The 27,486-nt window shown below is 45.2% G+C and overlaps 1 protein-coding gene across 2 annotated transcripts in view; it reads left to right on the top strand.

The window, feature by feature from the left end:
* The window catches only part of PHF1 (PHD finger protein 1), a 959,509-nt gene that overhangs the window by 583,196 nt on the left and 348,827 nt on the right, over nucleotides 1–27,486 (top strand). The window lies entirely within an intron of this gene.

Here is a 27,486-nt window from a genome sequence, read left to right on the forward strand (position 1 = left end):
CACTGGGTTTTTATGGGATGTTTAGTCTTCATTAATTGAGCCTTGGATGGCTCCTACCCGTTTGGGGACAAGGCAAATATGGGAACAAGGCAGATATGGCCCTAAAGTGCTTTTGGACGATCAGACTCACTGCCAGATCACTTGGCCTTTCCCTTTTGACCCAGCATCAACAGCAGTCCTTGTGTCCCTACCTCTTATGTGAATTGGGCAACTTTGGGCATCCACATCATCAGCCATACACACTCCCAACAGCCTGCCCAGTCCTTTTGAGGATGGAGCACCGGAACCCGAAAAGGACGCGGGAGTCCTGCTCATCTGGCTGCCACTGCCTCTAAGCCCCTTTAGCATGCCCTCCATCCAGCACAGATGTACTGTTAGTGGCAGAATAGGAACCACCTGCCTCAATGGCATCTTGGAGAAGTGGAAATCCGAGGACTCTGGTCTACGTTGGAGTCCCAGATCCACCGGAAACCAGACTTCTTGAGCACCGGAGACTAGACTTCTGGAGCGTAGGGTAATTTGCTTGGCAATGAAAGCCTCTTTCATCTATCTAAGGTTCCTGGTTCAGGTGTTCACGGAACACAACAGTTTCCATGTGGTATTGCAAAAAAATATAACAGGGTGGGGATTTTGGAACCGGCGCTAGGAATCCCTTCATCTCTGGATTTGGCTGTAATGTCAGTACATTTTCCTAGTCGTAGAACACCTAGTTAGGTCTCTGAACGCCAGGTTGAACGAACTCAGCTGTCGATGCCTTATGGATCATGAATGCCGTCTCCATCCTAGAAGGACCTTGGTTAGATCTATTTGTGTGCAATTGATTTTCATGATGTCTACTTCCACATTCTGATAATGTAGGAAACTTGCTCTGTCTATACTATACCAATGTAAGGTGAACCCCAGAGCTATGACAGAGACTAAATTAGATAATCACTAACCGCTCTCTTTGTGGTAGTGTGGTCGAGCAATTCGGCTTATCAGGAGGGGTGTATTAAGCATTTATTGTATTCACTTAATCAAGGACTGATTACACACACTCTGAGACAGAATCCAGACCAATTAGGTAAGTATAAAAAAGGTATACTTATGTTTTATTTCTTGAACCAAGTAGGACTTGGCACATATAGGTAAAATATACTTTCAAATGCAGGACTTTGCAAGTAAATGCAGTTGTGGATGAAATTGCAACAGTTTAAAATACATAGAAATTACTTTGGAATACTTTTAGATTACTTTTAGATTACATCGACTACTCTGGGCGATATGCCTAGATACCACACCGTGGATCCTATAATACAAAGGTAAGTTAGACACTTTTTGATTTATAGCACAGTTACTTTTCTTCCATACGAAACAGAGGTCAACACATTTTTAGGAACAAAAACTCATAACATTGGTTCCTATGGGAAAAGAGTGTTAACTGTTTACAGGTAAGTCAAGGACCTGCAAGTATGACATTTGGGGGTTAGGACCAAGGTTTCCCAAAGTCCAGTTAGGCATTCAAATGGCACCACCAGCGGCACTGGGTGTTAGCCAAATAGGGCACCTCGGTTTGGGGCTTATCACGGGCAGGCCACTCGGTCTTAGGTGCCAAACTCCTAGGGTTACGGTCAGGTTAAAGGGGACCCCAAGTCAGCACCAAGTCCACACCACCAGCGGCACAGGGGCAGCCGGGTGCAGAGCGCTTAGGGGGGGTCGGGAGCCCAATGCAATCCTAAGGCGGTTTGGGATTTTGGCGGCAGGCTTGGTCCAGAAAGTCTTTTGGGATGAACCAACACCAGGGCAGGTAAGTTTGAGGGCTCAGGGACATAGGTGCACCTCAGGTCCTCTTCTCCAGGGCACCTGGATGTAGGGGTGCCTTTTGAGGTCGTATTTCATTGAGCGGGCCACCAGCGGTTAGGGGGATCTCTGTACTGAGGCTGCAGGCGACGTCGGGGAGTCCTGGAGGTGTCAGCCCACGGTGGACTTGGACTCTGGAGCGCTGGGGGACCTCGCTGGGAACGGTGGCCACTAGTGCTCGGGCCGTAGGTGATGGGTGCAATGGTGGTTCCCGGCGTGGAGTTTCTTCGTCGTTAGCAGGCTCAGACTCTTTCTTTGGAGTTTCTTTTGAACAGAGCTGCTGTCCACTGGAGATCTGGCTTTGTTGAAGTCAGTTAGTCCTCCCAGGGGTTTTGGAGGTCACTGGCTGTAGGACAAGTCGACTTTTGGCACAGGATCTCTGGAAACTGCAGATGGGCTGGTAGGGCTCCCCACAGTCTCCTCTGCTGTGCGACATCTTCTGCCCTTCTTCTTCGTAGGTTGCAGGAATGATAGGAGGCAAGGTTCAGGGTAGCTCCTAAATACACAATTTAGAGGTGTTATAGGGGTGTGTAGTTTGGGACCAATAGGTCTCTTCTTTGGGGTGAGTACACCCCCTATTATGCCACCCTCCAGATTGAGGGGGCATGAGCCTCTCTCTGATTGGCCTGATCCCCTCATCATCAAGATGGAGGGGACTGAGATGTGTGCTTCACCTCTCCTCCCCCACCTGAGTGGTGGGATTGGCAAAGGTGGGCACACCTTTCTTCCTCACTTGGCTTTCCTCACAATTCTTCTGCCCAAAGGGGGATCAGAACCAGTGTGAGCCAGTTGTTAGGGACAGCAAAAGGCAGGGTTGGCTAACAGAGGTGACACGTCTTTGAAGCTTCCCCTTCAGGGACTCAGCCCATCCTGGGGGAGGAGACATGACACCGCTACCCAGTAAAGGCTTTGTTTCTGGACCTAGAGAGCAGTATCCCTCTACGCATGGGTCTTGAAACCTGTCTGGTGGTGGCGAATGGCGGGTAGCTTTTTCAGGGGGCATCTCTAAGATGCCCCCTTAGTGCATTTTGGATTAAATCCCACACTGGCATCAGTGTGGATTTAATGTGCTGAGAAGTTTGCTACCAAACTTCCCAGGTTTCAGCAAAGCCATTATGAAGAGGGAGGAGTTCGTAATGATCAACTCTCAGACCATATACTCTCTTTATGGCTTTACTGCACTTTCAATGCCTAAGAATGGACTTAGACACTGTAGGGGTCCAGTGCTCATGCAACTGTACCCTCACCTGTGGTTTGGTGCACCCTGCTAGAGGGGTAGCTTACCTAGGCCACAGGCATTGGATTGCAGGAATGGCACACCAGGATGTGTGCCATGTTGACTCTTCACTTTTCTCTGCACCAAAACATGCAGCCTGCAAGGGCAGTGAATGGGGTTAAGGTGCAGAGTCTCTAAGGGTGGCACAATAGGTGCTGCAGCCCATTAGAGGGCTTACCTGACCACAGTGCCCTTGGTATCTATGGTACCTTTTACAAGGGACTTACATGGGGCCAGAGAGGTGCCAATTGGGTTGCAAAGGTACAGTTTTGGGAAAGAACACAGGCCCTGGGAACCTGATTGGAAGGGACCCAGGGCACATCAAGTTGAAGTGCATCAGAAATCTGGCAAAAGTGAAGGGGGGGGGGGGGTTATTGCAACAGAAACCCACTTTCCTACAGAAAATATCAAAGCATCAAAGACACACAGTAGGCTCAAGGAATTTTAACACAAAGTCCTGCCTGTCGGGCTAAAATTGGCTCTTCGAACATTTAAAAAACGTATGGCTGTCCGTTGCAGCACATCTAAGGAAACAAAAGATATGAGTCTATCCTTACCTAGACGACTATTAATAAAAGAAGCAATGTCAAGGAAACACTAACATTTTCAAATGTGCCTTAACACACTGACCAAAAGTAAGCCTTCAGGTAAACCACAGAATATCCACTAACTTCTTAGTCCAAAAAATACATTATCTGGGAGCTAATTTAGTTATACAGTCTGTAAACGTGTATTTGGAGGCCAGCCACATAAATCCAACTGAAATGTTGCCCCCTATTACAAACTCCTCATACAAAGGCTCAACAAATATCTATACTGGTATCAATGCCCTCCTATATTTTTTTGCCCCCCCCCCCCCCATGCCAGACTTCACATGAGGCTTCTATAGCAATGTTTAAAGTATCAGTGGACCCAGTTCTGGGACATTTGGGAAACAAAATCTACAATGTCACACTCAGCCATTCACACACTTCCATGGTGGATCAAATAAAAATTCTTATGAAAGGGACCTCATTCCATTAAGATCTCCCATTACAAACTCTAGTCACAGATAAATCTCTCCAGGAATGGGAAGCACACTTGGGTCACTTAAGAACCCAAGGATTATGGTCACACAAAGACAAAACCTACCACATAAACCTGTTGGAGTTGAGAGCAGTTCATCTTGCTTTCTAATCCTTTCTTCTGGCAATCAAAATGACTTCTGTGCTTGTTCAGACGGACAACACAACAATAATTTACTACCTGATCAAGCAGGGAGGGGTGCATTCAAGACCTCTGTCCCTAGAGTCACAAGCCACATGGAAATGGATCATTACAAGGAACTTGACAATCACAGCTGTCCATCTCCCGAGTGCGCAAAACATGGAGGCGAACACCATCAGTTGAACTTTACAAGAAAATCGCAACTGGGTTTTAAACTACGTAGTCTTGGAAAACAATTTCCAAGAATGGCAATATCCTCAAATAGACTTGTTTGCCAATGCAAAAACAAATAATGCCACAATCTTATCTCCATATTTTACCAGCCTTTGTCATACGGGAATGAGAAATGTCTTTACACATGTACACCAATTCCTCTCTACCCAACAGTTCTGATCAACTTTTACGATCCAAAACCAGAATGATGATGATAGCACCATAATGGCCTCGGCAATGATGGTTCATGGACCGCCTTCACCTATCAGATTACCATGCAGACAGGATCTCCAGTACAAGTTCATGGGCCAGATCCTGCACTCCAACCTTCAATCACTGAGCTTAATGCCATGGTTCCTAAATTCCTGCAGTATGGTCATCTAGGTCTTCCACAAGACTGCATGAAGTTCTACAAGAAGCTAAACAACCTTCCACTAGAGAATAGATTGCCTTTAAGTGGAAAAGATTTTGTATTTGGGGTATTCAGAACAGCTACAATCAGTCTTCCTGACCAGAAAAAGTACTATACCATACTTACTTCATCTGGCAAGGTCTGGTTTACAATTTTCTTTTTTATTAGGGTACACCTTACCACCATAACTCCCTATAGGAAATTTTCATCACAAACCCTCTTTAGAGTGCCTGTGGTTAAATATTTTTAGACGGTATTTAAAAGGGATTTCTCATATTCTCTGTCCCCTTGTGACATTTTACAGCTCCGCGGTTGAGGCGGTACCCACAGGTTTGAGAGCAGATGGTATCTCCTCTGCTGTTGGTAAGATGACCCACTTAGTTCACCCACTGGGCATCACTTTGGTTGGTGTTAGGCACTTAATGTATCTAGCAAGAGCTGTTGTAGGGATTCTGCGTATGCACAGAACTATGCGCAGGAAACCAGAACCTTAGAGAATTGTGGTGTACCAGAAACTCCCCTCAGAACTAAGAACCCCTTATCCGACTAGCTTAGTGTCACATTCGTTATCCCGAGATTTAGCTCGGCGGTCCCAATGTATAGACAACCCAGAACATGCGACTTAGTTATTCTCAGGAATGGTGGGAACCCGAAATACCCGTTTGCACATATATATATATCAGTCCACAACAGAATAACTAAGACACAGTAAAGTTTAAAGAATTTATTCATAAACCTTGAGTCCTGTTATACAGTACTTTGGCTAACGTAAGCAGACAAATGGTTAAGATCATTACCATTAGCATTGTTACAATACCATAGAAAATGAAAGGAGCGATCATATTAATAATGACAGTGGAAAACAACCACCCTCCTTTCTCTAGCAACTAATAAAATATTATTAGACTATTAGAAGGTCTCATAGGCTTGCATAGGGGACCCCATACCGTATAGATCAGCTTAGGTGTATCACATCACAGGATCAGCTCAGTGTTCTCTGCTTCAGCTCTTCTATCGAATGCTCTAACAAAATGCTGCGCTGTAATATTAAAGCCTACGACTTTCTGGTATTTGCAGCTGCGTGCATGTTATGACTAAACAGTGGTACGATCACCCTGAACACAATCAGCCGGCACCGTCTAGTGTCCTAGAACAGTTCTTTACTCGATGTACAGACCAAGGGCACTAGCAACTGTTAAGGATGTATAAATAACATTCACTTGAGACAAGAGCGAGTCTGCATTTCTCAAATGAATAACATGTAACAACAGTGTCGGGTGCAAAGGCAGCAAAAGCGGCAAGATGGTTGTCTAACAGCTAACGTGATTGAGCTAACTTAGCACTGTAAATAGGGAGTGGCCTAAAACCACGTGACATCCCCCTTTGATCGAACCACGGTATAACCAGGGGCGAATATTTCAACAGAACGCAGAGTTCAAGATCAACGATGCAGACTAAAGAGCTTGAAATGTAAGTTCAGAAAATGAGAGGAAAAAAAAATTCGAAGAGAAAAATATGTAAAAAAAAAAGTTTCTCCACTTGACTCACCATCAGACAGTGTGAGCACAATTGTCAATGTATGAAAGTATAAGCAGCATATGCAGCCGCAGCTTCCAGTAGAAAATCATTGGAGTCATCCGCAAAATTGTCTGTCATCCAATTCAGCAAAGAAAAAGAACACACGTGTTCCACAGGGAAATGAGCATCAAGCACTCCACGTGGACAAGAAGCAGGCATCTCGATGTAACTTCGTGCCAGGAAGTCAACTGCTGCCTTCTCGATATCCCATAATCCAAGGACTCCATGCGCCGCACCCAAGGCCAAAAACCCGACTCCAGAACAGTCAAACTCATGAACCACTAAGGGATACATCAGTCGATCAAAATCCAGGTCAGGCGACACCAAGTTTGACAAACACATATCCAGAGCCCATTGGAATGGACATTCGAGACAGTGAAAAACAGGCTGTACACAAGTAAAAAACGGGAACCGGAAGGATAATCCATAAGCGACACTCAAGGTAGCCAGTGGTAAAGTCCCATAGGATTCCCACATCCGGCTACGCAGATGGAACAGGCTGAATCCGTGGTCGAGTAGCGCAAGTCGTGCATCCATAGCGTAGAGCGCAGACCAACAGGAGTATGCCAGCAATTAATGCGAGAATCAGAGGAAACCCTCCGAAAACTCCAGAAAAAATAGAATGAAAAATAGCTGGTATTATACCAAAGATAGACTGGAAAGACGTCACAAGGCCAGAGCCTACAATTTTAAAAAAATGGACCAGACCAGTCGTGGAAGAAGCATTGAAGATAGTGTGTATTAACGTGCCAAAATGCAGGGGGAGGTCAGTATTCAAAAGAGTTTGAACTTCTGTGCGAGTGTTCGCCACCTGAAGGAGAAATGTTTCACGGGACGAAGTCAACGCAACCTCCTTTTGAGACAAAAGAGCCCTTATTCTGCTCATCCTATTGAACTCTGCTTTCAAGGTTGGAATCGTCGGCCAGATGGATATATCCAGTCGGCCTTGCGGGGGCGGGAAAAGCACGTTATTACAGCAAATTACCCTTCGTGAAACTGAAACAATATAGGGAATTCCAGCTAACATCCCACAGCAAGCCTCACTATTTAAAAGCAGATAACTACCATTAGCAAGCAGCGTAAATGACGGCGTTATAACTGGCACAGGAATGCCCTTCAATACGCAAGCTAAATTAGGGGCATTCATATTGCATGATCCATGTAATTGTATATGTCTGCACACTACGGAATGATCAGGAGCAGTCGTACACTCCTCACCCTTCAAATAAACTTCTTTGCCGTCCCTCTCACATCGATATGTAAATGGGAGAGACCAGACTTCATGCAAAAATGCAGAACCAAGTTTTTCATATCTGCCCAAGGCGTAATGTTTCATGCACGAACTAAACCTATACATAGAAATCGGGAGAGTGACCATCCCATGGATGAGCCACACTGCATACTCAGACTCAGCCATTGAAAAAGGCAAAGGCTCTAACTTTTCTATATGTAGTAATGAATACGTAGCATCTTTCATGGACATAAATTGCTGCTTTGCTGTCAGATTAAATGGGCGGAATAAAGAAGAAATATTCATGTAATCCCAAGGTACTTTCCCCGCCTTTAACGTCTGCAAAGTCCAAGCAAACTGCATAATAGATCGTAATTGATTTTGACCATGATATAACACAGACACATCTTCCTGGACAATATCCACAACAGACGAAACAATGTTATCCAATGTATACACTCTCGAAGATAAGGTATTAATACTATTATCTATTACTGCCAATACTTTTTCCATATTGGCCTGGTCAATAGCACGGAGTCTGGAAGCAGCCTCAATCTGCGACAACTTCCAAACCTCGTTGTAAACAGCATACACCCATCTTTTGGATCTTACCAATGCGGGACCTTTAACAAAATCATTCAAATCAATTTTGTCATGCAAACGGGACAAGTGAACTTTAACAGAATCCAACGTGGAATGTTGCAACCATGTCTGGCACAACTTACCTACCGAGTAGGTAGTGACAGTGTGTGAGGACAGAAAACGTGGGTCTACTCTATCCTGTATGTATCCGGGAATTAACCCCAAAAATCTACGTTGACAGGTATCCGAACTCCTCTGCCATACCAACCAACCTTAAGGGTTCAATGCACCAATATTGAAAGTGGAATTGGAAATAAAAGACTGCAACATAGTAATGGACAGATCTGTGTGATTCCCCCAACCAGGATAAGCACACAGATCCGGGATCGAGGGAGAATTTAATTTTTTAGAAATAGCCAATCCAAAAGAGGTTGTCTGAAAAATTGTGGAATTTAAAAATAACATGTGGTTTGGGATGAGGCAGGCACGATGTAAAGCTTCTGTTCCTTGTACTTGCCAAGGCTTAGTGCCCCAAACCGATTTGAGATCAATAGTATCTTTCCAAACGTCATACCCTCCAATTGCCAAATCGTCCATAAAGGACTTTGAAAACAACAATTTAGTGTGCGTCAAACGCACCTTTGTAATAGGTTCGTCCTGAATTTTAAAATAAAAGGATGCATTATTGGACACACTGAAATCAGAAAAATACGAAAACTTGTTGACCAATGTCTTTGAACTACCAACCATCGGGGCAGGGCAATGTTCCCACTGAGTAAAGTTTACTAAACTACGAAATGTGTTAGCCCTATGAAGAAAATGAGTACCATAATGTTGATAACAAAACTGCTCTGCATAGTTTTCAGTATTCAAATACAAATCCTCAGCATCAAATGCGGCATAGTATTTCAAATCAGAAAACAGTGTCTCTATAGTTTTTACATCCCAATCATCAGATCGAATGTTCTGTTTTACCACATCACCCATAGAAACACGATATACAGATGGTACATTAATCACTTCCGTGGGCCCATGAATTTGAAATTTAACAGCATCCCATGCTATTCCATCACGGACAGGCCAGGCGGTGATGTTCACAAAAGTCTGGTCCCTCTTCAGGATGTGTGACGATGAATGTGGGGCCAAAGTTCCATTAATTAATCTAATTGTAGAACGTTCATTCAGGTAGTGTCCATTTATAAGCCTAAAAAACACCACCACAAAACCAATGGACATGAACAAAAAAATGCAAATGAGCACCAGCCAAATGTAAATCCAGGGGGGAACCAAAAATTGTCTCTTGAACCAGGCAAAGAATTTCGAAAATTTGGAAGGGGCAGTGGAAGTCAATGATTCAGTTCCAAAGGAAGAATTAGACTGGATAATGTCATTTGAATGCAAAAGGGACAATGGAACATCAGCAGGATAAGAATACTCAGCATCATCAGGCAAATCACCATCCGCAGGTGACACAGCAGAATCAGAAAGTACTTGCATTTCAATGGCAACCTCAGGCACGATGTCAGATGGTGGCACCACAACAGAACTGCGCATCATTGAAGGGCAAGAAACTGAAGGTGTCAGACTATGGAGTATCGGCCACCCTGTGTAGCTTGACATTGTCAACTGAAATGTACCTGTTGTCTCTGTGACCAGGAAGAGGAGGCAAAACAATTGTACGGGTACCCTCAACTCCAAGCACCGGCACTGGTGCACGATAGGAGGGGCCAAACTCCTTCTTCTTCTCCACCTTCTCACGGACCAGATCACCAACTCTGGGTAGCCAGCCGACTACCGGAATTTGAAGTCCAGCTTCGGATGCAGAGGATATGTGCTCCTTTGCTAGAGTGTCTCTTGCTTCTTGAAGATTCTGTAAGACAGTACAGTGGTCATCTAAGTCAAAAGGCGCGGCTGCTGCCGCCATGTCGAGACCCTCAAGGTCTGGGACAAACATTCGAACCCCGAAGAGCATCATGTACGGGGTCCTCCCACCCAGAGACCTTCTAGGGAGATTATTAAGTGCACGTTGGACGTCATACAAATGAGCTAGCCAGTTTTTGCCAGTACCTAACACCCTGGCTGTCAATGATTGCTTTAGGTCACGGTTCATTCGTTCCACAACACTATTGCCCTCAGGCCGGTATGGAGACGAAAATTTGACTTGGACTCCCAAACTTCCCATAGCTTCTTTGTACGCCTTAGAGGCGAACGCAGGGCCCTGATCAGAATGGAGGGTTCCACATGCAAAACTCCCTATAAAGACACACAATGCTTTGATGACAGTCCTGGCGTCAGCACTCCTGTGTGGCCACACCCAAAGAAAACGTGTGCACGAATCTACTGCAACCAAGATATACTTGTACGCAGTGTCTGAGGAAAAAGGACCGCAGTGATCTAAATAAACACACGCTAGCGGTTGATTAGATATATGCAGCTGCGTTTGTGGTGGACGCGCCACCGTAGATGGCTTTATTTGTTGGCAAATACCACAATTGAGGACATAAGTCCGCGTATGTTTGTACAAACCGTACCACCAATAACGCTTTTGCAACAGTGATACAGTTGCGGACACTCCGGCGTGCGCTGACGCAACACCCTCGTGAGCAGCTTGTACCAAAGCAGGCCTGCAGTCCGAATTGGGAATAACTCTATCCCCAACATCATTAATCCTCACTAACGGGACGTTATCAGGACTTAAGTGATAATGGTATCGAGACGGGAAACCCCTAGGGAAGTTTGTCCCAGTCTCTGAAGCAGCAATGGCTGCCAAGATGTCATCATCGATCTTACTTTTGGATCTTGTAACTGCTGCTACTAAGTATGTTGCCACTGCTGTTTTAGCTGCCTCGTCAGCCAAACTGTTACCGACAGCATGGACGCCAACTCGTTGGTGACCAAGAGTGTGAATAACATTCACAAGGGGTCGACCGCCTTTTAGTTCAGCCACCCTAGCCCAAAGCGTTTTATGCTTCACTGTGCTACCTTTTGAATCACGAAATCCATTCGCGATCCAAAACATCAGATTGTCGTTGTAAGATTGAACACAATAGTAAGAATCACTCACTATAAGAGTTGTGACTCTGTAATCAGCAAACTCCAGTGCAAGCACCAGAGCTCTAAGCTCCGCCAATTGTGCGGTACAATCACCCAAAGTCTGCGTATGCACCGCATCCTGTATGAATTCTCCATTCACGAAAGTACCAACAACAATTGCGCAAGCCGCTGAATAAGCGTGCCTTGATCCAGTTGCGGGCTGCGCGGACCCATCAGTGTAAATGACACAATGGAACTCCTCCAACGGGCGCAATGTAAGTGGAGCCGGATGAACTAATTCATACTCCAAACTCTCCTGAGTCTGTAGCCCTGCGTCAAAGATGTATTCGACGTCAGGCGAGGCTAAGGAGGTCGCCTATTGTATCCACCTTGGATGCAAAGCTTTAGAATTCGGCACACTTGCTTTAGTGACTGCCTCTAGGGCAGGAAATGGTGTCACCACCATCATGCGTTTCCCCTGTGATAGCGCTCGTTCTTTCAGGATTGCCATCTGAACTGCTGTCAAAACTTTCTCGACAGTGGAGAAACGCATTTCAGCCGAAGTATATAAATGAGATTTGTATGCAATGGGGACTGTGTCACCTTCATTGTATGTTAAGTACGTGAGCCCCTCCACACCCGGTACAATTCTTATGACCAGGTTTGTGTGGTTATCACGAGTTTGTAAATATTTCGCAGTAAGAAGGTCAGACTGCAAAGAGTGCAATGCAGCCGAATGCTCTGGCAGCCAGCAAGATTTGGTAAAAGTAGGTTGCACCAAGGCATATAGTGTCTTGATACGCTGGGCATATTCAGGAATGTAGGTACGACCGAAATTCAGAAAGCCCAGCAATGATTGTAGTTGTTTCAGTGTCGCAGGGATACGAAGGCGTGCGCATTTCTCAAGGAACTGCGGAGCCAAGCCGCGGCCCTCATTGTTGAGTTCGTACCCCAAGAATAAAACTGTGTACTCGGCAATGTGGGACTTCTTAAAGTTAAACTTGTAACCAAAGTCCGCAAACATAGTAATTATGTTGTCCACGCGAGCAAGGTGTGGAAGCAACTCGTCGTCTGTTAAGTAGATGTCATCGACGTACGAGTATGCCTCCGGGTCTACCATCTCTAAGAGAGAGACCACACGGGCAGCAAATACCCCAGGACTATTTTTATAGCCCATTGGAAGCCTTTTGAACACTTTTTGTTTACCACCCGAAGTAAAAGCGGTCCACTCATAACTATGAGGGGATATGTTATGGCAATAAAAGCCATTGGACAAGTCGAGTGTGGTTTTGAACCTCTTTCTCACAAGACTATCGACGAGAGCCGAACTATGGGTATTTTGTACCGCACAATTCCGGCAGTGCGAGTTTAAGTGCCGGTAATCCAAAACTAGGCGGTACGACCCGTCAGGCTTCGTTACAGTGAATAAAGGATTATTCATTGGTGACACACGCGTTTCAATTACTCCCTGATATTCCAATTGTTCAAGGATAGACGCGACGTGAGACCTAGCCTCTCGACGCATAGGGTATTGGGGTTGAGGCTGGGGATCGGACCGCAATGGAATTTCGTGGAGGGCAGAACATTTATCCCACCCCACCTGATTACGATACAACGCAGGTGCTAGCACCCGTGCCCACTCCTCGGCTAACTTCCCAGACTCCTCCTTGGGCACCACGTGTCCAAAAGAAGGAAGAATGACTTCTTCCCCCCCTTGGAGCGTTTAGAACGAAAGCCGGGGGCCAATCTTTCTCCGCCAATAGTATATCATAGGTGGTCGTCAGATTATCCCAAAATACCGCGTTAATTTTTCGTTGTATGTCACCCTCAATATTGAGGACTACGTCAAATAATCTCTCAGGGGGGGCTACGCGAGTATCAGCAGTTTCTACTGTTACATAGATTTTAGTTGCTGTCGCCTCCAGAAATGGACGCAGTGCTCCCCGCACTACTGTAACTTCCGCCGCGCTGTCTAGCAGCGTCAGCGCCCATTTCATGTTCAGAAGCTGTGTCCGTACCATCTGAGGCATACTTCGCTGAGATAGCAGCAACTTTCTTTTTCTGAAACGGAGGACGTGGACGTGCAGAATCCTCCTGCTTGCCTCTTCCGTCCGCCTGTCGGGGCTGGTCCCGTCCTTGAGCACCCCGGCCTCTCCCACGGTCTCCTCCACCAAAGTGTGAAGCCGCTGTTTCCTGTGAAGAACGAGGAGAGCGCTGGTCAGGAACCTGAAACCTATCAGGTGACTTAATACGAGAACGATCACGCAAATCATAAGTGCGTTCAACATACGCCTGAACAGGGGATGCAGGACGAGTCTCCTGTTTCTGTTGCTGTTTATCTTGTTTTTTAGCTCGCCAATTTTGTTTTGGAAAGTTGGGTTTATCGTCTTTTGTAGACGAACTCACTTTAGTGTGCTGTACTACATCAGGAATTTTGATGACGGGTTTCACGCCTAGTGCACTACGTCCAACCATCCTATAGGCTTTTGCAATAACTTTTGCAAACTCCCTCGGCTTATCTTCATCCGCAATTAGTGCCATCATGTTTCCCACTTGAAACTGCATGGCATCTCCTTTGAGATTTCCCATAATCATGGAACAAACTATATCGAAGCTGTCGATAAGCCGCATTCCCAACTCAATAGCTGCTTCCGCACCATGATCCTCCTGGACTTTTTTGATAACGGAAGGTAGTACCGACATAGACGTAGTGCCAAAGCACTTCGAATAGGTCGCGGCAAAGACCTTGCCCCAATTGTCACAATCGACAATGTCCGGGACTAGTTCTTTCGGCAAAGTAATAGTGAGTATCCTGTGTTTTTCCACAGGACTAGTGTTAGGAAACACGGCTTCTAGTTGATCGAATTTCTCTGCAAGCCAATAAGGATACTCATCCTTATTCTGGGGGCGCTTGCCAACAGCCGCGTTTACCATTACAGGACTGATCACCACCGCATGATGGTGATCCGCCCCGTGTCCCGCAACTGTAGGTGCCCCCACCTGTACAGTGCGCAACACATACTGCACTAAAGCCCTATGGACCGTAATCAGGGTTGTGTGTAGTATACGTAAGCTATCCACACCCACCGTCAGGTAGCGTGGATGAGGTGTATGTCCGGCCAGCACCGGCCAGGTAGCTCCTTCAATTGACAAAGGACCCAGTCTCGCCGGGGTGACCGTGTGGGGGAGGGCGCCATTAAACCAAATAGTGTGCTGCCAGGTAGAAATAGGAATTTCTAAAGCCATATATGGGGTATAATGAAGAGGCACCTGCGTAGCAGTGTATTTGTGGAACGTTTTATCGACATCTTCCACAGCCTCAAAGGTAACCCAAGAGTAAAACAACTCATAAGGGTAAGTGGCATTTGCACTAACGACAAACACCACTGCCATCCCGTCATCAGGCACCCCATACGTCCTCAAATGAGCACGTAGAGACACCCTACTATGAGCGGGAATTTCTACCGCCATTAGGACGAAAAAGAAGATACAACGAGATCTTTAGTAGCACTTGGGCTTAGATTAGTGTAACCTTTTTTATTATCAAGCTTAAAAGAACCTATAGCCTAAAACCTAGGTAGGTTAAACCGTCACTCCCGTTATCCGGAAACCAGAGTGAGGGCGTTGTGGACTAATAAAAGCACTACTAAGGCATCTCAGATATTAAGACCAAACGTTAGGTGCGCCATGTTGTAGGGATTCTGCGTATGCACAGAACTATGCGCAGGAAACCAGAACCTTAGAGAATTGTGGTGTACCAGAAACTCCCCTCAGAACTAAGAACCCCTTATCCGACTTGCTTAGTGTCGCATTCGTTATCCGAGATTTAGCTCGGCGGTCCCAATGTATAGACAACCCAGAACATGCGACTTAGTTATTCTCAGGAATGGTGGGAACCCGAAATACCCGTTTGCACATATATATATATCAGTCCACAACAGAATAACTAAGACACAGTAAAGTTTAAAGAATTTATTCATAAACCTCGAGTCCTGTTATACAGTACTTTGGCTAACGTAAGCAGACAAATGGTTAAGATCATTACCATTAGCATTGTTACAATACCATAGAAAATGAAAGGAGCGATCATATTAATAATGACAGTGGAAAACAACCACCCTCCTTTCTCTAGCAACTAATAAAATATTATTAGACTATTAGAAGGTCTCATAGGCTTGCATAGGGGACCCCATACCGTATAGATCAGCTTAGGTGTATCACATCACAGGATCAGCTCAGTGTTCTCTGCTTCAGCTCTTCTATCGAATGCTCTAACAAAATGCTGTGCTGTAATATTAAAGCCTACGACTTTCTGGTATTTGCAGCTGCGTGCATGTTATGACTAAACAGTGGTACGATCACCCTGAACACAATCAGCCGGCACCGTCTAGTGTCCTAGAACAGTTCTTTACTCGATGTACAGACCAAGGGCACTAGCAACTGTTAAGGATGTATAAATAACATTCACTTGAGACAAGAGCGAGTCTGCATTTCTCAAATGAATAACATGTAACAACAGTGTCGGGTGCAAAGGCAGCAAAAGCAGCAAGATGGTTGTCTAACAGCTAACGTGATTGAGCTAACTTAGCACTGTAAATAGGGAGTGGCCTAAAACCACGTGACAGAGCAATAATAGAAATTGTGCCTACTTTTTAGGTCAAACTTTGATCGACCTATTATCTCTTCTGTGGGGTTTGGCAAACCCACCGATTGCAATTGGTTACTATCTGTGGCATTCAGAAACGCTGCCTTCTTATTGGTGCATTTCTGTCAAAGTCCCTCCTTTGTGTGTTCAGCTCTCTTTCCGGTGACTTCAATCTGAGAGCAATTTGGTCGGCCATCACACAGTACAGCGAGTTATGGCCTCTCCTCTCTTCTCGCATCTGGCTACATCAGGTCAGCATTGCTCCCCCTCCCTCTCCGCCTTGTTTTATTTACAGCCTAAACTCCAGTCGGTTCCCATAGAGAGTAGCATTACTATCTGCACTTGTGAAACACCTGGCTTTATACTCCCTCTCACTGTGCCCCATTGCTGCGTCAACTCGCTCCCAATAAACCAATCTGCAGCCTTTCCTGGTATTTTGCGCACAGCCTCCTTTAACCTTCTACCCTCCCATTCCCTGTTCCTTTCTCCCCTACCTGCACCAGTTTCTTCTCGTCCGCAAATGCTCCCTCTCAGCCGGGTATTTTCTGTATTTGGGCAATTCAGATGCGGCATTCAATGGACAATGTGTGGGTTATATTTTTTAAAGAAATGAAACTTAAAATAGGAACAAAATCTACCTTTCTCTTCTGTACACACCCTCTGTGGTGTAGAATGTTTGCAGGGGGCAAAATCTGCACGTTTGTAAAAACCCTGGTCATTTTACAAAGCCCTGTGTAAAGTTACCAAAAATACATGCCTCCTTATGTATGTATCTGCACTACCACCTAGAGGAATACAATTATGGTTTGTGCAGCAACCGGGGCGAGTGTTCACTCAGTTCTCCACTTGTCTGCTGCACGTGAGTTGAAATGCTAGATCGCGGGGTGTTTGCCGCTGTGAGCATTGCTTTACCCTTTCTGAGTGTGTTAACGCTCACAAGGGACTATAGGAATAGATGTGACGGTACATACATTCCGCAATCCAACCCCTCCCAGCCAGCAGCCTATCAGTTTGCACTACACGGGCTTCCCGTGAGTACCTTACATGCATGTTCAACAACGTGGGTACACACGTGTTAACTGTGAATAGAAAAGGAACGAGGACTGTGCCAAGCAGTCTTCAGAGAGCAGACAGTCATTTATTGCAACTGTGAAATTATATGCCACAAATTCCAATTGTTCTGCCTAACTGGACAGGGGAACCCCTGACAGCAAAGTCACTGCGATCAAAGATGATGGAATGCACTGACTGATGTTAGGTAAAGTTTCAGCGCATTACTGTTTTTCAGTGACGCACCTCCAGGATAACCAGCTTTTGGGTCCTTTCTTTGAGAGTGCGGTTGAAGTGCAAAATGCACTGCAGTCTCCGATGCAGAGGTTCGATTTTCAGCGGGGGAGGTGCAGAAACATATGCTTAACTATTGAATGTTCATGAAAGTACAGCAAAATGCCGCAATGATACAACGGAGTGCCACAAAACATCATTTTTGCCCCAAAATGTGCTAATACAAGCCACATTATACTGGCGCACCATCAGGTGAATTTCAACTATCGGACAATTGTTCTTCTCTGCGGGAGGACGGCTGTCGACCTCTTTGATGTGGAGCAAATCCTGACTGTAGTGGTAGCTAGCGGTCATCACAGGCTGATTGTGTAATGTGCTGTTTTCACCAAGATAAAACATTTGACAGCCCTAGCAGCATGTGGTTTGTGTTTGCTAGTGCTAGTTAGTGTTCAGTGTCTGTGCGGTTTACTTTTAAACTAGTTTTGCACAGCCCCCTGCTGCTATGACCATTTTGTTTATGCATTTTTAGGGATGGAGCCCTCCTTTCCAGATATCATTTCTGCAGCCAGCAGTTGCTGTTGCTCCACGCCCATCTATTTTTTTTACCTTTACATTGTACTGTTGTGCTTGCCAAGAATTGCAGAATGTAGTCATGTCTTTGTAGAATGCTTAGGACCTTGGGATCAGTTGGAAGAAGGACCTCTGCTTCTGCAGTCACAGTTTCTTATTTTCAAAATAAGAATAAAGTTAGAAAGACAGACTGCGCCTGTCCGTGTTGTGTACAGAACATAACACAATCTCAAAGACCAGAAAACGTAATCTCAACCGACAAAGCGTGCGTCAGATGTACAGATTCCACAACCTGGTTGCTGAAAGTCAAAGACATTCACTACTAAATTTGAGAAACTTCTACATATGCCGCTGCTACCCACACCACATCTTCGTGCCTTCCTTGCCAGGACGTTTGACTACTCAAAACTGCTATCTCTAGGTTCCCACCCGCCCCTACTTTCCCTTCCCTTCCCCTCTCCTTTTGTTCTTTGTCTCCTATCCCCTGCTTCTTCCTCAGTGTCCTGTCATTTTAAGGACTTTTGTGCCCCAGCAAGGTATGTTTTGGGGCCCTCTGTTAGGGAAAATATTTACATTTTTGTCACCCGTTTTCTTATTTTCCAAGCCTGCATGATGCTAAACAATATTGGTTACTCCAGTATTGGAACTTTCATAGATTCCGATGCTTGTATCATTCCCCGTCGTCGGAATGGGAGTCCCTGGTAGACATACAAAAGCAATAGAAACCATCACTAAAACAGAACTCCGGCCTAGGCCCATTCTTGTTTTGCATCCTATCTACCTCTTTTTGTAAAAGAGACCAAAAAAATGAACAACCAATCAGATTGGCCTCACCCCTTGGAACCCTCCTGAGAGAAGCTCAGAACCTCAGATTTTTCTACCGCACGTTGTGCTAGGGAGTCTCCACTGAGCTCTGCTCAGTTTTGTTCTTAGAACTTGGTTCTACAGTTTTTTCAACCACTTTTCCTTCAAATTCTTCAGGATGTCAGATAAAGAGAAGGCGTCCCTCTTTAGAGCTTGTGCTACCTGTGCAAAAAAGAGGTTGTATATTGAAGACAACCACAAAGACTGTATTTACTGTCTGTACCCGGACCACAAGGCTGCAGACTGTAAAATTTGCCGCACTTTTCCGACCAAGACTTTACGTGATCATGAAGGGCGTCTTTTGACCTGGCTCCAGAAACTGAAATCAAGAAAGGAGACAATGTCCAGTGACAGTGAGGATTCATCTTCTGCGACTTCATCTAGAAGGTCTGTGAAAAGGGGAAGGACTTCTTCATCTTCTGAAAATCGCCCTGGTAAAGCCCTGAAAAAGACCTTGGATAGATCTAAGGAGCTTAGTCCTGTCGAATCTCCTCACCGAGGTGTAAAGGAGAGGGAAGGACTATCAAAAGAAACAAGTCTTCAGAAGAAATCCAGTTCTGTTACTCCAAAGTCTCCCCCTTCATCTACAAAAACCTTCAGAAAGCCATCTTCATTGACTTCTGAGGTAAAGTCTTCAAAAAAGTATCGCCTGTCGACGCCGTCTACGATTCCGTTGACAAAAACTTCAAAGGTAAAGTCTTCTTCAGTTCTCACCCCGTCGACGGGCTCATCGACGGTGGTTTACTCGTCGCCTGTTCTGGCACAGGGCTCTGTGTCGACGGGATCTGTATCGTCGACGATGACGGCGCCAACGAGGATGTCGATGACTAGTGCGGCGGCACCAACAACGTGGCGTCGACGAAGGTGATTTCTTCGTCAACGATTCTTTCGTCGTCGACGATACCGTCAACTGTTCCTTCGACGGTCCCGTTAACGAGGTCGTCGACGGGGGGGAAAAATTTCAGTCCTGCTTAAAAAATGGCAGATTACACCAGAGTTGACCTCACCAAGGAGGGTGACTCCGTTACCACCTGCTCTTCTCCTAGAAGAAGAGGAATCGGACGAGGAAGGACGGACCCTGTGGCTATGCGAATAGTCCTTTTCGGCTTCACGTTCAATGCCAGGACACTGATTCTGAAGGGAAGTATGAGAATTATGAGCAGTATAGTACTCCCTTCTGAATTTCAACCAGAATATCATCAGGAGATGGTTCAAATGCCCTCTTCCTTATTATCGGATATACAAGCCATGCTAGTGGATTACAGGAGGAGATTTGCGACACAGCCTCCTATATCAGTAGGACTTCCGAGTAATACTATTCTTCCAGCTCGTCCTGTGACCACGCAAGTACCACAGCCTCAACCAATGGTGGAGGCACAAGATGTGCCACTGGTTGTGCCTGCCGCACAAGATGACACCTCTGACGACGACCAAGGGAATGTTACAATTCCGGATACAGATGTAGAGTGCGATGACTATCATTCCAGATCCAGCTACCCCTGCTCCGACACCTGCTGATTCCCCCCCTGTAGATATACGGGGTTTCCATAATTTAATGGAGAGAGCCACCAAGAGGTTTGCACTACCCATGGCTGAGGTGGAATCGGACTGTTTCCTTTATGACTTTGATCAGGTCAATTCCGATTGTGGACCATGTTTGGGAGGAAGGCTTAAAAGTTATGCAAAATCCAGCCACGGTGATTCCAGTTCTACCTCGTCTGGAGAAAAAATATAAGGCTCCGGAGGGAAGTCCGGCCTGTTTGACCAGCCAACCTAAGCCAGACTCTGTAATCTCACAAGCCGTACAGATGAAATCTAGGAATCCTTCGGCTCCTCTTACCACTCCTCCAGATAAGGGCAGGCGGCGGGATAATGTAGGCAAAAGATTTTCGTCCATGACCAGTCTGCTAGTCAGAGCTGCTAATTCTTTAGCTATTTTTGGACTATATGATCGCCAGATGTGGTGCGACCTTTCCCCCTATCTAGAGCAGCTGCCAGAAGAGGCAAAGAAAGACTAAAAGGATTCTTCAGGAGGGAGAATTAACTACAGCAGAAATCACTGATTGTGCTATGGACATTGCAACAACGGCTTTTCGCTTCCTTAGCTGGAGCGGCAGTTCTGCGGCAACAGGGCTGGTTTCGGGCTACATGGTTCCGCCCAGAAGTCCAGAACAAAATCTTAGATATGGCTTTTGATGGGGAAGCGTTGTTTGGAAAACATATTGATGATGCGCTTCAAGATATCAAAAAACATACGGAAACAGCAAAATCCTTGGGGACTGCAGTACCGCAAGTTCCCTTTCCGAGGAGCGAGAAGAAGAGGTAACTCAACATATAGAGGAGGTTATCAACAACAGCGTTACTCCTCATATGGTGCCCAATCGCCGTCTTACAGGCCTAACTACAGTCAGCGGCAGAACCAATCGTCTTCGTCTTTCTCTAGGTCGAACAACAGAGAACGACAATGTCTCCAGGGCAGAGACAATACCAAGCGCCAATAGCAGCTTGCTGGCTCTGGCTACTGCCCCCTCTCCTCCTGTCTCATCAGTGGGAGGCAGAGTTGCACATTTCTTCCAGAACTGGCAACAAATAACATCGGACCGGTGGGTATTAAACATTTTTCTTTATGGCATTTCCCTGGAGTTCATCCATCCACCACCATCCAAAGCCCCTCGCGCCGTGGTATCGAAACATCTCAGTCTGTTAAGATTAGAGGTTCATCAAATGCTCGTCAAAGGAGCCATAGAACCGGTCCCTATCTCTCAAAGGGGACGGGATTTTTACTCCTGGCTCTTCCTAATCCGGAAGACGTTAGAAAAGTGGCACCCTATACTAGATCTGAGGGAGCTCAACACCTATCTCGTCAAACAATCTTTTCGGATGGTTTCTCTGCAGGACATCCTTCATCTTCTCAACCCAGGGGATTTCAAGCCAACTCTGGGTTTGGAGGACGCTTATTTTCATGTACCCATCCATCCAGCTCACAGGAAGTATCTTCGCTTTACAGTAGCCAAGAGCCATTTTCAATTCAAGGTTCTTCCCTTTGGTTTGCGTTCTGCTCCACGGATCATCACGAAGGTGTTGGCTCCGGTAGCAGCTTTTCTACGAAGACAAAAGCTGCAGGTCTTCCCTTACCTGGACGACTGGTTGATAAAAGCTCTTACCAAGCAGGCAGCAGAAGAATCAGTCGGAACGTGTTTGTCTGTTTGCCAATCTCGGACTAATGCTCAATGAGCAGAAGTCTTCTCTTCTTCCGTCAAGGACAACCAGGTTTCTAGGGGCCATTCTGGACACTTCAGTAAACAAAGCTTTCCCGTCTGTAGAGAGACAACAGAAGATGTTGTCAATGGCTTCCCTATTGTTAAAAAGGTCACTTTCAGTTAGCCTCTACAAGTCCCTGCTGGGTTCCATCTCCTCATGCATACCCGTGATTCAGCATTGCAGACTAAGAATGTGTCCACTTCAGGAGGAGTTGGATTTGCAGTGGCTCCAAATAGACGGATCCTTCGATGACAAGATCTCCGTTACCGAGACCATGAGAGACGCCGCATCTTGGTGGATGACCAAGGAAAACATTTCTCAAGGGCTGTCTTTCGAACTATCCCCGGCTCCTCTCATTATAACTCCAGACGCCTCTCTCGAAGGCTGGGGAGCAGTGTTACAAGACCTTCACGTGCTGCACATAAATCTGGTAGAACTCAGAGCGATTTGTCTGGCGTTACAAGCTTTTTTTCCAAGAGTACAACAGTCTTCAGTCCTTATAGGTACGGACAACACGACGTCTCGTCTGTTGTCACAAGAAGCCCAAACAATCTGGGAATGGGCAATTCAACAGGAGGTATTGCTCCGAGCGGAACATCTTCCAGGTGTCCTCAACAAAGCAGCAGACAAACTCAGCAGACTGAAATCTGTCAGTCACGAGTGGGAACTGGACAACTCTACAGGAAGTGTTTCACAGGTGGGGCACGCCGACAATAGATCTCTTTGCCACTCCACAGAACAAGAAATGCTGGTTCTATGCAAGCAGAGTTCACCATCCGGGATCTTTGTGGAATGCGCTTTTGATGGCCTGGTCAGGCGCATTTGTTTACTCTTTTCCCCCCATTCCTCTAATCCCCAGGATTCTCAGAAAGCTCAAAGCAGAACCGTGCAGGATGATTCTGATTGCTCCAGCATGGCCCAGACAGTTTTCGTTCAAAGAGCTTCACCTTCTCTCACTGGAACTTCCTCTTCCTTTGCAGCTGATTCCAACGCTGCTGACGATGTCCCAGGACCAAGTCTTGCATCCGGATCCTCAGTCTCTTCAGCTCTCGGCATGGCTCCTGAGCAGCGAGAATTTCGAGGGCTGAATCTCTCAGCGGAATGTAGAGAGGTACTATCTCAAGCACGAGCCCCAAGTACAAATAAGACTTACAAATTGAAATGGAAATGGTTCTGTATTTGGGGCCAGCGCAATGGACTTCATCCCTTTAATTCGGAGCCGCATGAAATTCTTCCATACATGCTATCATTAGCAAAAGCGGGACTGGCTTAATCTTCTATCAAGGTTCACCTGGCAGCGATTTCTCGCTTCAGACCCACGTCCGTAGGCCCTTCACTCTGGTCAGCAAGGTTCATTAAACAGTTTCTTAAAGGACTTTTCAGAGTCTTCCCTCCGGTCAAGCCTCCTCCTCCCCTGTGGCATCTGAACTTAGTTCTCAACCAGCTTATGAAACCTCCTTTTGAGCCTATTCACAAGGCAGACCTGAAATTCCTCTCCTGGAAGGTAGCGCTTCTTCTAGCTTTGACTTCAGCTAGACGTGTGGGGGAGTTTCAGGCTCTCACCATTCAGGAACCTTTTCTCCAGTTCAAAAAAGGAACAGTAATTTTAAGGACTAACCCTAAATTCATACCTAAAGTTCCTTCGGACTTTTATTTGAATGAGCCGGTAATTCTCAAGACTTTTTTCCCTCAACCAGCTACTCCGGTATTCCCTGGATGTACAAAGGTGCTTACAATTCTATCTTCAAAGGACTAGAGACTTCAGAAAGTCTTCTCAACTTTTTGTATCTTTCAGCGACCCTCGTAAGGGTTTTCCCCTATCCAAGCAGGGGATCGCACGTTGGATTACTAGTACCATCCAATATTGTCAAAAGGCAGCAGGCAAGCCCCTGGAAGGTCGAGTTTGTGCTCATTCCACGAGGGCGATTTCCTCTTCTACAGCCCTCTTTGCTGGTGTTCCTCTACAAGAGACCTGCCGGGCAGCGACCTGGAGCAGTACACATACGTTTACAAGACATTACTGCCTGGATGCAGTGACGCAGGGGGATGCAGCGGTCGGCCAAGCAGTCCTGAGGAACCTATTTCAGTAGTGGTGAGCTTTCCCTTTCATCCCTCCTTCCATGTTACTGGTTTATTAGCTCTTGCACATTTTGAACCTCATGTGTGGTGTTTTATCAAATGTTCTTAATATATTATTGACTATTGATGATGTCTTTATGGTGAAGATGCTATTGATTTATTCTGCATTTTATAATAATCATGCTTCCAAAAATGTGCTGATAACTGCGAGCTACTCTGATACAAGCATGGGAATCTATGAAAGTTCCAAAACTGGAGTAAGAAAACAAGTTACTTACCTGTAACTTTGGTTCTCCAGTATTGGAAGCTTTCATAGCTTCCCATGCGACCCACTCACCTCCCCTGGGAAAGCTCAGCCTCTGACATATTTAGTGGTTTGGTTACACAACAGCTACGAAAAATCTGAGGTTCTGAGTTTCTCTCAGGAGCGTTCCAAGGGGTGAGGCCAATCTGATTGGTTGTTCATTTTGTTTGGTCTCTTTTACAAAAAGAGGTAGATAGGATGCAAAACAAGAATGGGCCTAGGCCTGAGTTCTGTTTGAGTGATGGTTTCTATTGCTTTTTTATGTATACCGGGGACTCCCATTCCGACGGCGGGGAATGATACAAGCATGGGAATCTATGAAAGTTTCCAATACTGGAGAACCAAAGTTACAGGTAAGTAACTTGTTTTCATTATACTTAAACTTTCACACAAAACAGCGGAAATAGATTTTGCCAAGGCCCAAAAATCTTTGAAATGACAGTGATTTTTTTTTATTCGCCCCGTTAACCAACTCCACCTGTTACCCACCCACACCAGATTGCCAAAACCAATAGCTTGTTGTTCATTCCTCTCCTCTCCCTCCCCTCCAGAAGCTGTACATGATTTCCACCTAGTACTATGCTTGTCTGCTGGATGAGGAGTTCGAACTCTCCCCTTATTGGTATGGGACTAAGGCCAACATGTTTCCTTCTGCTAGAGAAATGTTCCCTATAAACATACATTGTTCAAGCCCCCGCAGAATTCATGAACACAAATATTGCTGGGGGTGGACTCTGCATGTTTTTGTTTTAATGATTGGACAAGTTTTTACATATTATACATTTTGTAAATTTGAGCACAATCAAAGGCTGCCTTTGATTGTAATTATGTTTCATAATTTTCACACTAGGTGAAACACATTCCACACATGCCACATAATTGCAATCAGCATAATTTCACTCAGTGCCACACATTTCCACACCACGTAATTCAGCTGTACACATTTCCATTTCAAACCACATAATTTGACAACAAACCTAATATTTCAACCTAGCAACACACTTACAAAACACACTACATGTATCCAATCCACACCACAGAATTCTACATCATGCCGCACAATTCAACAGCATACCACATACTTAAACGCAACAACATACCACTCCACCACATTAAATGCCATTACACATAATTCCACTGTGACACACAATCCCACTCCACATAATTCAAATACACTCAATGCCAGAAAATTACTATCCACATATTTCCTTTATGCACCATACCACATAATTCCACTACACAAATCCACCACACATCATTCCACAACTAAACATTCCAAACCAAATAATTCCACTCCACAACACATACATACACTCCAATCCAAAACACATTCTAATTTGCAGCACCAATACCTCTAACTCCCACAAATGCTTGTTTAAGGTTGGCATTGAGAACGCTTCTTGTCAACTGATTGTTATTATTTTTACAGCACGCCGGTGGACCCAGAGTATTTTCGAGCCACCCACGTTCCTGCCAGGCGGACCTTTTTGTGACCGGTATTTTGTTTATTTTCACCTCCCTTTAATTTTTTGATATTACCAGAGTACAAGCTATTTAGGTCCTGATTTAGGTTGCCATGTAGAGCTAGTGAAAGACCAGTCCTCTCATACTTTTAATCCTGTCACAGAGGGCATTGAAATAAAGTTTATCCAGCCCTTTTGGAGATAGCTTTACCCCTTAATAACATGGAAGGCCGCTTCTTAATTGCTATTACCTCTGTGCACAGAGTTAGTGAGATTCAGAATCTATGCGCTACTGGATCATTCCATAGTATTGGAATGCTAACGACAACACTCCCCAGTTTTCTTACTAAGGTGGTTTCAGATTTCCACATTAACCAAACTATTTCTTTACCCACATTCTTTCCTAATCCATCGACACCAGCAGAGAAATCTTTCCATTCTCTTGATGCAAGACTAAAGATATACGATCGTTAGATCGTTTTTTCATAAATTATGGTCAAGTAAGAACGGGCTTACCTTTTCAAATTAGTCCATTTTAAGATGTATAGCTTCCTGAATAATTCTTTCATACCAGATAGGTAGGCAGCCCCTATCTGGTCGAACTAAAGTGAGTTCTACACTGGGAAAAGCTGCTACAAATCCTTTCTTAGAAATGTTTCTATTTCACAAATTTGTAAAGCTGCTACTTATCTTTACTAGACAATGCTGACTAAATTCAGCCTCCAGAGCTATACTCAAGTAGGGCAGGCTTCTCTGAAGGACCTCTTTGGATGATTGTTGGAGCTCTTTCTATTTCATGTCCGCGTATTTATGGGATGGGCTTGCTATTCTATTCAGTGCTTATGAATATTGATGAGGATCTCCTGGATGAGAAAGACCAGTTACTCACCTGTAATCCTAGTTGTCTTCCAGGGGAATCCTCATCAAAGTCATAAGCAATCCTCCCACCTCCCTGGACATGAGTTAATTCAGCACTCCACAATTGTTCACCCAGAATTCTCTAAGTTCGGTAAAAAACGACCTGACCTAACTGTCACCTGTAAGGATTGATGGGATGTAGGGTGTATTGGAGGTGGTTCTTAAAGGCACGGTGCTAGTTTTTCTCTCCTATGCATTGCATTGCAGCCTATTGGCTAACAGTGTCACACTTTCCTTTTCCTTTAAAAAAATGTTTGTGAAAGAAGTTCTATGGTAACTTTTCTATCAGTGACTGATTTTTATGTAATTGGTTTTGTATTAAAATTAAAGGAAATCTGGTAATTTATATTCTTTCTTTAGGATCCGAACATATTTATAATGTAGTGTTGTGCTATGTTGAATATACATGTATTTATAATTTTAAAGTACTCCGGGATCCCCACGCATGGGTTGGACTCCAGATTAATGCAGTCACCTACAGTAAATCAGTCAGGATTTATAAAGCGCAGCAAATCACCCATGAGGGTCTCAAGGCACTGGAGTTGCTAGCTACTTTGCAGAGAAAGCAAAACAAATGAGGCAAAAGCATGAAAAAGCACTCAGAATACCAGGTGGAAAGGAAGGAGAAAGCAGAAAAAACAGGGCAAAAGCAGGAGAAAGCACTCATAAAAACGAAGAGGAAGAAGAGCGGTGCAGCAGCAGGGTAGAGCTGGGCCTGGGGCCTGCTC

Source organism: Triturus cristatus, chromosome 1_1, assembly GCF_964204655.1.
Source record: "Triturus cristatus chromosome 1_1, aTriCri1.1, whole genome shotgun sequence".
Taxonomy (NCBI): Eukaryota; Metazoa; Chordata; class Amphibia; order Caudata; family Salamandridae; genus Triturus; species Triturus cristatus.